Raw genomic sequence first — 13,993 nt, forward strand, 5'->3', positions numbered from 1 at the left:
TTAGGTGATTTGAAAGCTTCGCTCTAATACATCCTAAGCTTACGCGAAAAGCACTCACCCGGCTTAGCTAGTAGATTCACAACCACTGAGACACCCGATGAGTATACTCGTTTGTTATGTTGTTTTTTTCCTGCTGTTCTCCTACTCTTAGAATCCGAGAATGACTTCTTAAGCGCCGACTACTGACTACTAAGTTCAGTAGTCATCGATCGGTGTTCACGAGCAGCGCCAGCCAGCTAGTCTGTGCGCTCTCTTCATCTGCGGCAATTTGTTCGCGTGCTAGGCTCGAGTTCTTGTTTCTGTACGCTTTCGTCGTGAAACGTCGTCGCTTTAGGTGGCTACTACAGCACTGGGTGGTTGGTTGCTAAATCTAGTGCAAGTGCAATCATCTTCTTCCCCTGAATTACCCCTACTGGTAGGAGATTAGGCGGCAAGATAAGGGGTCGAGTGTTCAAAATCTGGAACAAACGGATTACGGCCCTTGGCTTGAGGCTGAGTGAGCTGCTCTACTGACCTAGAATATCTTGTGAATAGCGTTGTGTCCACGTGAGTGAAAGGGGGCAGGTATGAGTCGATTGTCGGTCAAAAGTGTGCGCTCCTAACCATCTGTGCACATATAGTGATAACGATAGCACAGTGATAGTAGAACGCAATCATAACAATACCGCGCCTTTGGTTGCGGACAAAGTGGACTTTCCCGCCTAAGACCGGTGGCAAAAAAGAAACTGTGAATTGAATTCTTAGCCGCTGTATGGCTAAATCAGGGACATGTACCAACGTTATGTGAAAGGAATCTGTTGCTGATTGGGTGCAATTTGTGCGTGTTGATTTGGCGGTTAGTTTCTATCGCCCGCGTCGCGCTTGACTTTGGCTTAGATGAATCTGGCAGACGATGCCTACGCGTTGCGTTGAATTAGGATCAAGGAGAGCAGTTATGCGTTGACTAGATTGATTAATGTACCCTCAAAACGTCGCGGGAGCTCAGAAGATTTCAAATCTTTGACTCGTAAATTGAACGTTTTACTTGTCTTGTGGTATGTTTAAGTTGTTTTCTACAGTTGTACATCGAGCTCGAAATGACATCTTTCGAGAGCAAAGCAAGATCCTTATGATGATCAATATTCTATTGCCAGTTCTAAAATCTTTGTTTAAGTATACAGAGGCGTTTAAGGTGCAATTATTTTTAAAGCTCATGTTTAAGTGAAAAAAGCTTTTTAAACGAGAATCAATTTTCGTAGCTGATTGATTGCTTGACTTGTTGGCAAACTTTTTAAAGAACCGTTGCGCTGTCATATTAGAAACTAGCTTTTTTCGGCTTGTAATGAAAATAAAAAGTGAAAAAAGTTATTAACTACCTCTTTACAAATTTTCAAGAAAAATACTGAATGTGTTATTTTCTACAGCGTTGTTCCAGTGATGCAATTTTAAATCAAGTAAGGTGAACTTTTGCTTTCTACAGTATGACACAAAAAAATGCGAAAATCTGTCATCAAGGTTCAAAAACACTGATTCAATTTTATTCAATCATTTAGGCATATAGATAAACATATTAGGAAACAGTTTCTTGATGAGTCCACTTTCGTCCTCAATTTCTCTCTCCCGGCGAGATCTGAATTGTGAGCAAACTTTCGCAATATAAGCATCTGACATTAAAGCTCACGCCTCAAATATAGAACCCCTCAGGGAATCCACACTTAGGTGAGAGAATTCACAGGTTTTTTTTATGAACATTCGCCCAAATCAAATATTATGCGCCAGCACTCAATTTTACTTCGGAAGTCCGGAGACTTCCGAAAGACTTCCGACAAAGAAAAGTGAAGTACTAGGTAGATTGTCGAAAGTCTGTGTTTTGTTGTCAGTTCACCAGCGACATTTCTAAAAATTTTATTGAAATTCACAATAGTCGACGGGATTCAAATCCAGGCTGCTAGGAGGCCAAAATTCCTTCATACAAAATAATTTAGAAATAAGTTCTACGGGATTTTTTATGTAAACTATGTTGTTACATCACATCGATTTTTCGAGTGTATTGCAGCAACTCCTTTGCTTCTACGTAACTAGTGCATGATGTTCACGTAAAGTCTAAGTGAATCCATTTTTTGCATCATTTTTAGCGTGCGAATGTAAATACTTATTAGAAAAGGCAATTGTCAGCCAGTTGATTTTGTTAGCTGTCGTGATAAAAGTTTTGTCTGTTGACAAACGGATTTGTTATATTGTCCGGAAGATGAACCGTATTGCCAAGAAGGATTTTAAGCTAGCTAACCTACATATAAGAGAGGCTACATCTGAAATACAAATTTGAATTGATACAAAATAACTCTCAAAATCTATTTCAATTGATTTCTATTGTGATTTCTGTTGTATTTCAAGCAAATAATTTTTAAGCTCGTCATATGAATGTATGATTAGGAGCAATTTTTTTCACTGCTTTTTTCACTCCTGCTGGTTCGTATTCGAAGTTAGAAATGTATCTTACCAGAACCTAGGTCAGGTAAATTGAAATTTTGCTGCAGCATTTTTGCATCATTTTTTACTTTTCGACAGAAAAATGAGCACTTTTTGAAAACATTTGTAATCGTTTATGATAAAAGTTCGTGCCGGAACCAAAAAATATCAACAAAGCTGTTGTTTCATAGATGAGGTATGCTCAGTTTGGTGAAACTTGTAAACTTGTCCAATGCAAAACTCTCTCTACGACTTAAAACAAGTTTTAAGTATGTTCATTCCAATGAAACAAAAGTTGATGCCTGCTCACTGGTCGATGATTTAATCAGATCAATTTGATTTGAACGCTTTTTTGTATTTTTCTTCTGTCTCCACCCCTGGACCAGAACCAGAGGCTGAAGCCTTTTACGCTAAGACGTAGACTACCGTTGCGTCAGCTTATCTAGGCCTTATCTAGGAGTGGCACAAGAACAAACACGTTGGTTTTCCAAATTTCTTGGCTGTTGGGAAACACATCTGTCTCGCATGAACGCCGGAAGAAAAAAAAGAAAGCCAAGAGTCAAAAACCCTTTTCGGCGCGACACTCCTTCCTCCATCTTCTGCATTCAAGTTCTTAAGGGCGTGTTATTGCACCTTGCATGCAACCTACATGCATTCGACCTTGCAACCCGTCTTGGTTGCAGACTTGCTGACGAAAATACCACACACCCAACTTAAATCAATCAATAATTGTATTTATTAAAATCTATCTTCTAAACATTTATTTAAAATTTCTCTAATAATAACTTAACTTAAGATGAGAAAAAACAACAGTTCAACACAATTAACACAAAATGGAAAAATCATCTAAAGACTTTGTAACGACTGTTACATAGCTCATCAAGGAGAGAACGTTTCACGCTGTAAACAGTCCCTAAATAGATTAAGGTTGCCAGATTACCCGGATATTTGACACCAAATTCCCGGCCAGCTAGGTTTTCCGAATTTTGTTGTAAAAAGTCCGGATTTTGTCCGAAATAATTTACTTTATTTGTAAAATCTAACAAAAAAATCGAATGCAGATATAATTTTTTTTTTATTTTTACGTCCAAAAAGGAATATTTTATTGCAAGTTTTATCCAAATTCCCATTTGCTGATGTGTCTGGTCAAAAAAAAAATTACAAGTGTTTTTTTTTTAGATTTTTACTGAATGATTCCGTGGTTGACCAAATTCGCCAGAATTTTACGTTGAAAATCGTCATATCAAATGCCTGGATTTTGCCATGTTTTTGGATATATTCGCCAGGTCCGGATACGTCTGTAAAAACCAGAAACTCAAAATTTTTCCCATAACATTTTTGATTGAAAAATACATACACGATAAATAGTAAAAAAAGTGACTAACTAAGTGTATCACATCATTCGGATTTATGATCTTTTATATAATTAGTTTTCCATTTAAAATCATTGATTTCGAAAATAAGTCCTGAAAGGTTTTTTTTTTAGCTTTAAAAAATAAATGAGGGATCTTGAAGGCTTCATTTGAAAGAAAAACTTGTTTGGGGTTAAAATCAGATTTTTTTTTTCAACTCTTTTAAACTCGATACATTCAGATTTTAGTATAAATCTTTTTTTTTAAGCATCTACAATATTGAAAATATCAAACAAACCAATAAAATATATTTCCTGCTGAATTTTCCTGAACTTTAGGATTAAGTACGAGTTATCAACAATAAATTAATATTAATATTTTATTTAATTATAAAAATCCTTTAAAAAAATTGAAATTGGAATTTAGATTTTTCAAAGAAAGCAATTTAGAAAATGAGTTCAGATTTTATTTTATAATAGTGGTTTTCATATGTTTTGCGTTTTGTTTTGGGCACTTTTAAATTTTAATTAACCTGATTTAAAAATTCAAATTCCTTATTTGAAATCAATTTCTGAATCTATATTCCAAACAAAAATTCCCAATAATTATGAACAGAACAGACAAAATCCTTAACCAGAAATCTTTTATTTGAATATAGAATTTTCGATTTTTTATATGAATTTTTCTTTCAATTATTTACTTGTAATTCAACTAGTGAATCTGAATGAAAATTTCGAATGATGATACTCTGATATTTTATCTGGTTCGCCATTCTAGAAGTTTTTCAAATTTCGAATTGTTCATTAGAATTAAGAGTAAAAATTTAAAATCTTAAAAATGGTTTGTTATTTAAATATTGTCTTTCAATATTCCGGAATGATGAGTTTCGAACATGGAAAATGAATATAGTTTTAGTTTTAAATGCAAAACCAAGATTCGAATCAGGATTTTGTCTCAATGATGAATCGAACTAAATATTCAGAATAATAAACTGGATACAGATTCCACAAACTGGCCACAGGCTACAAATTTAGATTTAAAAAAATGAAACCAGAACATCGGTCATGATTCAAATCGAAGCTCTCCAGATCTTTTTTCCAAAGGCAAATCCGGTCGATTTTATCTAAAACTCTTGTAAAATCCGGGAAAACGATTTCAAAGTTAACAACCCAAAATCTGGGCAATATCCAGGCTAATTTAAGAATTCTTCAATAAAAATCAAGGAGAAAAAACTCGAAAAGTTGTTTTTTTTTTGTTCATCAAAACACTTTAGCCAGTTTATTTGGATACACTATGTTAAGAAAAATTGTTTTGGACGCAAAATACATAATTTTTATCACACAATTTAAACATTCGAGCAAAGTCCGAGCAATCAGGCAACCATAGTGAGTTTAATGTTATTGAAAATCGATATTCGAGACTAAGGCCTGTACCCAAAATTCATGCACCAACTTCTTTTGTGAATAACTTTTGATAGCGTTTTTTTGAGTACAGTCTTTAAATATCTATCAACAAGTGAGAAAATTTTTGAAGACCTGTAGTAGAATTGTGAACCTGGGATAAGATTTTGAGGTTTTGGCCTTAGTTCTGAGTCGAGATCGTTACTTTTGATTAACTTTAGTCGTTCATCAAAATTTTATTAAGAATTTGAAATTTAGAGTTTAGAGAAGCACATTTTGCTTGACATGGGGTGGGGGGGGGGGGGTACATCTCTCAAACCATCTGCCCCCCCCCGTCCATGACTGAGATAAATATAGATATGAGATAGCAACGCAGAGCCTTAGGAAATTTCGAGGGTTTTGTTTAATTCATAATTAGTTCATAGATTATTTACACTAGTAAAAGATGTAACATTGTTACAAAATGATAGAATGTTTTAAGGTTTGTTGTAAATTTCTTTACGGCAAACATTAGAGCTTTCTCTACGTTTGGTTGGCAAACTTTCTCCTTGGAACATTCAAGTCGAGACATAGTTGCTCAATTTATAAGCAGAAATTTCAGTTCCGTCGTAGTTAGTATTTGCGCCCCTAGTGGTGGGAGTTAGAACCACAATTCAGTAACTGATCGCCGTCCAATCATTCAGTTCACCGGGTTAACGGAAATTATGGTCAACTCCGATGATGATGGATCGGATAATACTTTTAATGTATTGTATGCCCAATCATTACGCTGGTTGCATCAGGTGAGCGTGGAGGGAAATTCAGCTAGGCTCGCGCGGTGGGCGTTGAAACTCCAACAACACAATATGATCCTAGAATACAGAAAAGGAAAATTAAACATTGTCGCAGATGCATTATCGAGGCTAGAAAAACCAGTAGACGTACTGACGATCGACCTGCAGTTAGAAGACTTGAAGAAGCATATTGAGGTCGATCAAATGAAGTATCGGGATTTTAAAGTCGTGGGTGAAAATGTTTACAAATACGTCAACGATGGTAAGCTTAGAGATTCGCGTTTTTCTTGGAAGCTCATTCCTCCAAAATCCGACCAGTTGAAGATTATCGAAGCAGAGCACGGCGTGGCTCATTTCGGCGCGAATAAAACGTTAAAGAAAATCCAGGAGCAATATTATTGGCCAAAAATGAGCGTGGACGTTAAACGTTATTGTAACGGGTGTGATACTTGTAAAAGCGCGAAATATCCAAACACTGCTAGAACTCCGCCTATAGGTCAGCAGAAACTTGCCTCAATGCCATGGCAGGTTATTTCGATGGATTTTGTAGGGCCTTTTCCGCGATCTCGAGATGGTAATACAGTTCTACTGGTAATTACCGATCACTTCTCCAAATTCGTAATCATTCAACCGATGCGAGATGCCAAAACAACAGCAATCGTAAAGTTTGTTGAAAGCATGATCTTTTTGCTTTTCGGAGTCCCGGAAATACTCATTTCGGACAACGGTCCACAGTTCAAATCCGCATTATTTGCCTCGTTACTAGAGAAGTATAAAGTTACTCATTGGAGAAATGCCGCGTATCATCCAGCTAATAATCCAACTGAGCGAGTAAACAGAGTTATAGTAGCAGCTATTCGCGCGTATCTGAAGGGTTCAAATCAAAAATGCTGGGATGAGAACATAAGCAAAATAGGAATGGCAATCAGAACAGCAGTACATGATTCAACAGATTTTACTCCGTACTTTATTAATTATGGAAGAAACTATATTAGTTCAGGCGAAGAATACGGAAGAATCCGCGAGAGAGGTGGAAATACTGAGGTTAAACCGGAAGAGCTAAACAATGATATGAAGAAAATATTTGAACAAGTAAGAAACAATTTAAAACAAGCATACGAACGATACGGAAAATATTACAACTTAAGATCTAAAGCGAAACTGCCACAGTTCAATGTTGGAGAAATCATTATGAAGAAGAATTACTTTTTGTCGAACAAAGCAAAGAATTTTAATGCTAAACTGGCGGAAACATATTCACCAGCCAAAATAATAGCAAAGAGGGGTTCAAATTGTTATGAATTGGAAGATTTGAATGGAAAGCATTTGGGAGTATTTAGATCAGCTGATTTACAGCGGAAATAAATTGTATACGGTGAATGGGAAAAGTCCTACCGTGGATGTGGGAAATTTTAGGAAATTTTTATGCGAGATATGATTCAAGGCCTCTCTGTTTAATGTTGAATCCGGAGAAATAGATTAAGAATCTATTGAGAAGGAACAGTAACAAAAGTGAAGGAAGTGCGAGTTTGCAAGAGGCAGTAAACGTTGACCAAATTGAACAGAAAGGATCATATATTAGCATGGGAAAGAGTACAAAAATTTCACCCTTAATGTTGAATTTGCGATAACAAAATTTGTAGTAATTTGCCAGAACATAATGAAAAAAAAAATTGGTTTTAAAAATATTTAAAAGCTATGAAATACAACACAAGAACAAAAAAAAACACCAGTTGGTATCAAAATCTGAATTTTTAATTTTATGAACTAGGTTCCAATCATCAAAGTATGATTGAAGGGTTGATTTAAAAGCATCAACAGTCTGTTTTAAAAATGAAACATTTTTAATAGCTATGTAATAATACACAAGAACAAACAAAAAAAAACACCATTTGGGATCCAAATCTAAACTTTGAATTTTACTATGTTCCAATCATCAAAGGAGGATTGAAGGGTTGGTTTGAAAGCACCAACAAGTATTTTGAACACTCTAGAAGCACTTACAAAAAAAATCAAATGAATAGGTTTCCAATCATCAAGCTATGATTGAAGGGTTGATTTGAAAGCATCAACATTATTTTCTAAAATTTAACAGCTATGTACAAAACCAAAATCAAAAAACCATTTGGGAATGAAATCAGCATCAGTTACAAAGTAAAAATAATATATAGTCGGTAATCAAGCAATGATTGATTGGTTGGTTTGAAAGCACCAACATTTGTTTTAGATATTTTTAGTTTAAAATTAGCGTTTTAATTGATTGGTTGGTTTGAAAGCACCAACAGTTATTTTGGGATAATTTTAGATTACAATTAGCGTTCATTCGAATGGTTGGTTTGAAAGCACCAACAAGAATCGCGTATCTTAGTTAGTTAATGAAATTAAGATTTAAACAAATACGAAATTGTCATTTATGAATAATAAAATGGTTGGTTTGAAAGCACCAACAGTTGAATGTAAGACCAGAACAAAATTGGATTGGTTTGAAAGCACCAATGAAGAATTAGAATTTAGAAAAATTGGTTTGAAAGCACCAATAGCGAATCTAAATTTGGAAAGAATTGTAGAAAAATGAAACAAATAGAAAAAATCCTTACCAACCATCGAACAGCTGATCGAAATCATTAGGTCAATGACCTGATTCTATATCAGGGAAAATTCCACATCAGGAATAATAAAAGTATCATCATAGACAGTCTGTGCGATCATCATCATCAGCTGTTCCATCTTCGACCGTGAACTTGAAATAGCCCAAGCAATCCTCGTGTACATACACAATAGCCCCAATAGCCTGAAACTCAAAAAAAAAAAATTAAACACACTTGTGCCCAACATTTTTTTACAAAAACAGGTATTTTTCATGACCTGTGAGTAATAATTCGGTTGTGTATTTGTCAGCAACTGCGTAAGTGGAAGACCGGCACTAATTTTTAGAATATTATATTAAATTAAACACTTAACTTTACGAATTTTTTTTATTAAGTTTCGACCGAACACTTCTCGAGACAAAACCACGACGAGACTGATGTTGTCGGTGTCGTGGATTTTGTTTCGAGAATTGGTTCGCGTCGCGGAGTAGTAGTGATAGTAGATGTAGTATTCGACCAGGCAGATTTCAAGGCAAACCGGCGATCAAATCCATAGAAATTGTGTCGTTTGTTTTGGCCCGGAAATTTGGCCTAGGTCGCGGTGAAGCAATAGATGTGAGAACGGTTTGATAGGTATAGGAGCGTACCAAGGGTTGTACCACTTTTTGATATAGAAGGATGAGAAATTGGAGGAGTAGTTTATGGAAATAGTAGCACTTTGTTCGGGTGGTGATCTGAGCGAGAAACTGTATTAGTTTCAGTTTGGATCGGTTCGCGGAGGTAGAACCTCACGGGTTTTTTTTGTAGCCAAGTAGTAACTAGGCAAGGAAGCAAAGCTTCAGTATTTTTCGTTGCGTTCGCCGGATTGTGATCTGGATTTGCTTTTAAAGCAGTGGGTGGGTTGTTGTTCTTGGAGTGCCAAGAAGTTTTGGTCGTTGAACCAAATTAAATAGTGTAAATGAAAAGTGGTACAAGAAATGAAAGATGGATGTGGTACGCTGGGTTAGTTGTTTATGGGAAACAGAGGAAGAAAAAAAAAAGTAACGGAGAAGAAAGAAAAAGGAAAAATAGTAAAATTCTAAAAATAGAAATGTCGATTTACAGATCGATATACAAATGTGTTTGTTGTTCCGTGAGCAATCGAAACGATTGGCCAAGTTAAACGAATCAAAAAGTATCGAAAAAGATATTATTTGGCCTTAATTCTAATGGAGCTGTGCTTAAATGTAAGTCGTTAAAGGTTTTTATTTTAAATTTTATGACATGTAAATATTTAGAAAAAAAATATTCCTACGTCTTATTTTTTTTTTGCGTTAGTAGGGGTGTAATGTAACATTGTTACAAAATGATAGAATGTTTTAAGGTTTGTTGTAAATTTCTTTACGGCAAACATTAGAGCTTTCTCTACGTTTGGTTGGCAAACTTTCTCCTTGGAACATTCAAGTCGAGACATAGTTGCTCAATTTATAAGCAGAAATTTCAGTTCCGTCGTAGTTAGTATTTGCGCCCCTAGTGGTGGGAGTTAGAACCACAATTCAGTAACTGATCGCCGTCCAATCATCCAGTTCACCGGGTTAACGGAAATTATGGTCAACTCCGATGATGATGGATCGGATAATACTTTTAATGTATTTATACATTTCATGTATTAGTGGGCTACGGTTAAAATTAGACTTTCCGGGGGTCAAGAACCTTCATTTGCCAATAATTTGTCTTTCTCGATTTGTTCGGCAGGCAGTTGAAACGTTAGTCAAGTGTAAGATTAGCCAAAAGTAATTTGTGCGACTCCAAACTGTGATATGTGATCAATATTGAAATTCACAAAGTGAGCTACGGTTTTTTTTAGAAAACTATTTTGATTGCGGTGCTAATTGAAATCAATATATAGTTACAGAAACTAGTCGAGAAAAAAATACGGTTGAGTGACAAAAGCCACGACATCAACGTCACTCCATTTATTCGGTTCGGGCGATCTGCGTCCAAACTCCACGTGAGTAGCCATAAGTCCCGCTAAGATTCAGATTCTGTAAAAATTACTCCTTTAGTGGCAGGAACCGAAACCGGTTGTCCTCGTCGACGACCTGGCGAGATTTGTTGCGGTTAGGAAATCGTGAGTCATAAGAAAATTAATACTTTGTGAAAAAAACTAATGTACAAAAAAATCTAGGGTCAGGTGCTGGAATCGAACCCAGAACATCCAGCAGGGTGAAGATCCATCGGTTTTCATCCAATAAGGTAATTTGATGAAAAATTAGCTTAATCTATTTGAATTCTGATCTCAATGTCGGTTTGGTAATTGGTTCGTGTATCTATACTTGAAGGAATATCCTTCAAGCGAAGGTGCTACTGGTGGGTGCAGGAAGTGACGGTCAGCCAGATTGCCACTCTCCAGGGATTGGTCCCGTTACCCTAGGGTCAGTGATCAACCTCCCGCGCATTCACGGGCCCAGGTGGACACGTCTGTCCACTTACGGTCATCAGGTCGTCAATTGCCTCGTGATCTTCAGGAGCCCGAATCCCGTGGTGCAAACTGTTGGCGAAGCACAGTCAACCAGACATCGCAGTTAGCCGAGACACACCTTCACCCTCGGAGAGAACTGACAGCATCCAGCGTAGCAGTCACCAGGAGATATCTTGCTGCTCAATTAAGGTCAGATCTTTCTGTATTGTGTCTATAAATAGCTGCGGTCGATAGAGAAGCACCACATCTGAAGTATTTTTGTACACTTGGCTAAATCTAAAAATATTCGCCGGTGCGCCGGTAATACAGTTCGAATTCGATAGGTGGGATCCCAAAGAAAATGTTAAGGCCTAGGAAGCAGGAAAATAAATTTTGTAACTTCTAATTTTCAGCTGTTTGTCGATCGAAGAGAGAAAGGAAAATTATTGCTAGTTTTGCGACGCGTTTTTGGTTGGTCCCGTTGGAATATTTTTTCCGTTAATTCGGGAGTAATTGGGTCTTGGATAGCGATTGGTTCGGGTTGATTATTTTTGAAGGACTCGCCTTGAGGAGTCTAGCCGGGCACGAACGGAAATTGCTGCTTCACATACGAGTACGATTGTCTCGGCTCGTTTGGCGCTAAGTGAAGGCAGTTGATCAATCGGACGATCAGCAAAATTCGAGAACCGTTACAAAGATAGGAAGATTCAATAGAAACTGTGTATAAAGTATGCTCATAGTCAAATGTAGAAATACAAAGCCCTTCAACGATCAGAGAGATGGATTCTTCAACAAAACTGTTACTAGGTTGCCGACAAAGCCGCAGCCTACTACTACTCGTCTTTCGAGCAAATAAATACACCTCACCCCTGCTTATAGCTAACCGCGAGTTGAATGACACCGATTGAGGCGATTAGTGACACACGCCAAAGTCGACTCGATATAAACAACGCCACACCACAACAGGTACCCTTTACTACTAGCTCTACTAAGAATAGTTTCTACTCCTAGCGTTGAATTGTAAAACCACTTGTTGGCTTATCAGAGCGGTTACAGTTGCCTCTCACTGAAACCGATCATTTTGATTGAATTTAAACTGATTGGTGTCACGAAAACGAAAATTCACGATGCACCGAAAAAGCGGAAACGGATTGAATCGTCTGCAAAGTGTTGTTTCCAAAACGAAAACATAGTTTTATTTTCCCAGGTCTAATCAAATCATGGGTTCGACTGTACCAACTCCACTAGCGAAATCAACGTCCAATTCACCGACTAACCGGTAAATACGATAAACGCGTTCAATGTCAAGCTGAACAACGTACTACTAGGCGGGTACCTAGGTACTACCTACTAGATAGATACTCTTTAACTCAAACTGTAATCGGCTTAACGAACTGGCTGAGACGGCAGGAGGATAGACCAACAGAGAGACCCCGGGAGGAGGGAGGGTTCGTGAACTTGTGAGTCGGTAAGATGCGATGCACTATTTTCATTAGAAGCCTTAAGGCTAAACTGAACTGACAACTCTGAATGGTGGTTGTTTTGTTGCGTTTCTATCGAATAGATTTTTTTGTTGCCTCGAATCAAGAATCGACGCCCCGTATGACAAATGTCTTTTGATATCGCACATGTGCGTCGTTGTCGCCGTCGTTGTTGGCTGTCGTCGTCGGCTGAGCATTTCGAATTTCAAGGTAAATCGGTTGCGGTGGCGTTCCGAGCAAAATGAACCGTTTTAGTGGGAAGAGCACGAACGTGCTACGTGATTTTTCGCCACTGCTGCTGCTGCTATACATGCTAGTGATGTTTAAAAGGTGATTTTGAATGGACAGAATTCACCGTTAGGCTACCGTAGAAGCGTCGTAGTAGGATTTTTTTTAATCTTTTGTGTTTACTACTCTGCCAATTTGCATTCGGACAGAGTTCTAGAAGATGTGATTCAGGACTCGGTCCAGGCTGGAAGTTGGGGTCAAGATTAGGATAACAGAATGCATTTATGGCGAACATTTGCATCGGAATGTTGAATAAACATTCGGGCTATTGAACTTCAAACTTGATTATCTTGTTTGGAGTTCAGTAACTCTTTTTTTATTGGATCTTGTTAAATTAACATATTCATGAGCTTAGGCTTAGCGCCATAAAACTGGTTGAGACTGTATGCTTCAAAATCCAACATTCTAGGGAAAAGAAATCAAAATCATTTAAAAAATTTGGGTTTTTTTTATTATGTTGATCAAGATAATGTGAATAACTAGAACAAATGATCCAAATTTTCACTGAGCATTGCTTGAGTGCATTTGGAGGCAAAAAAATGATTCATCCTAAAGGATGAAAATCCCGGGAGAAAAGGTAAAAAAACGTAGTAGTCAATTTAAGTATCTTTGTCCTACCAAAGCATACAAACAATTATGCATGATAACGACGCTTCTATATTTGAAATACTCCTGAAAAAAAAACACGCTATGGCAGGGACGCAGACTGTCAGTATTCGAGCGTCTCGATAGTGATTGCCTTCCTTGATGATTTTCAACCTCCTGGAATCTCAACTGATGTGTAGATTAGACTGAGTCGATGTGGGGTCATTTTGGAATTTCTCAAACCCTGGGGTCTAAAAAGCTTTGTCTTGATCCAAAACTCATCCATGATTTTTTGCAAAATTTTTAAGTAACGTTTACATGAGTAAATTTGAAATTTAAGGTTTGTATGGGAAAATTGAATATTTTTTTATACTGAAAAATCAACATCATTTTTGTTTTGTCTGTGGAACCGAGCCAGCTGATGGTTTTTATGCCAATTTATAAAATTCCTAAAGGAAATTTTCCGCTGAACAACTTTGTCGAAGACCGTAACTTCGTATTTTATTAGGACAAAAAGTTATAAACTTTTTAACAGGGGTATGTCTTTTCGCATTGATAACCAATAAATTCTATTAACATCACTATTTGAGCCTCGCGAAGTGTTACATAGAGTCCCGCAATACCTTGCTAGACACCCT

The 13,993-nt window shown here is 37.0% G+C and overlaps 1 protein-coding gene across 2 annotated transcripts in view; it reads left to right on the top strand.

Annotated features, from left to right (window-relative positions):
- Positions 1-337: 337 nt before the first annotated feature.
- Positions 338-13,993, top strand: part of LOC129755538 (uncharacterized) — a 33,791-nt gene continuing 20,135 nt past the window's right edge. Inside the window, exon 1 of one of the 2 annotated variants that reach the window (XM_055752085.1) lies at positions 338-356. The gene's annotated coding sequence lies outside the window, so the exon portion shown is untranslated. Of the gene's footprint in view, positions 357-460; positions 565-13,993 lie in introns of those variants that run through there. The other variant, XM_055752084.1, reaches the window with a different exon arrangement.

Source organism: Uranotaenia lowii, chromosome 3 (assembly GCF_029784155.1).
Source record: "Uranotaenia lowii strain MFRU-FL chromosome 3, ASM2978415v1, whole genome shotgun sequence".
Classification (NCBI taxonomy): domain Eukaryota; kingdom Metazoa; phylum Arthropoda; class Insecta; order Diptera; family Culicidae; genus Uranotaenia; species Uranotaenia lowii.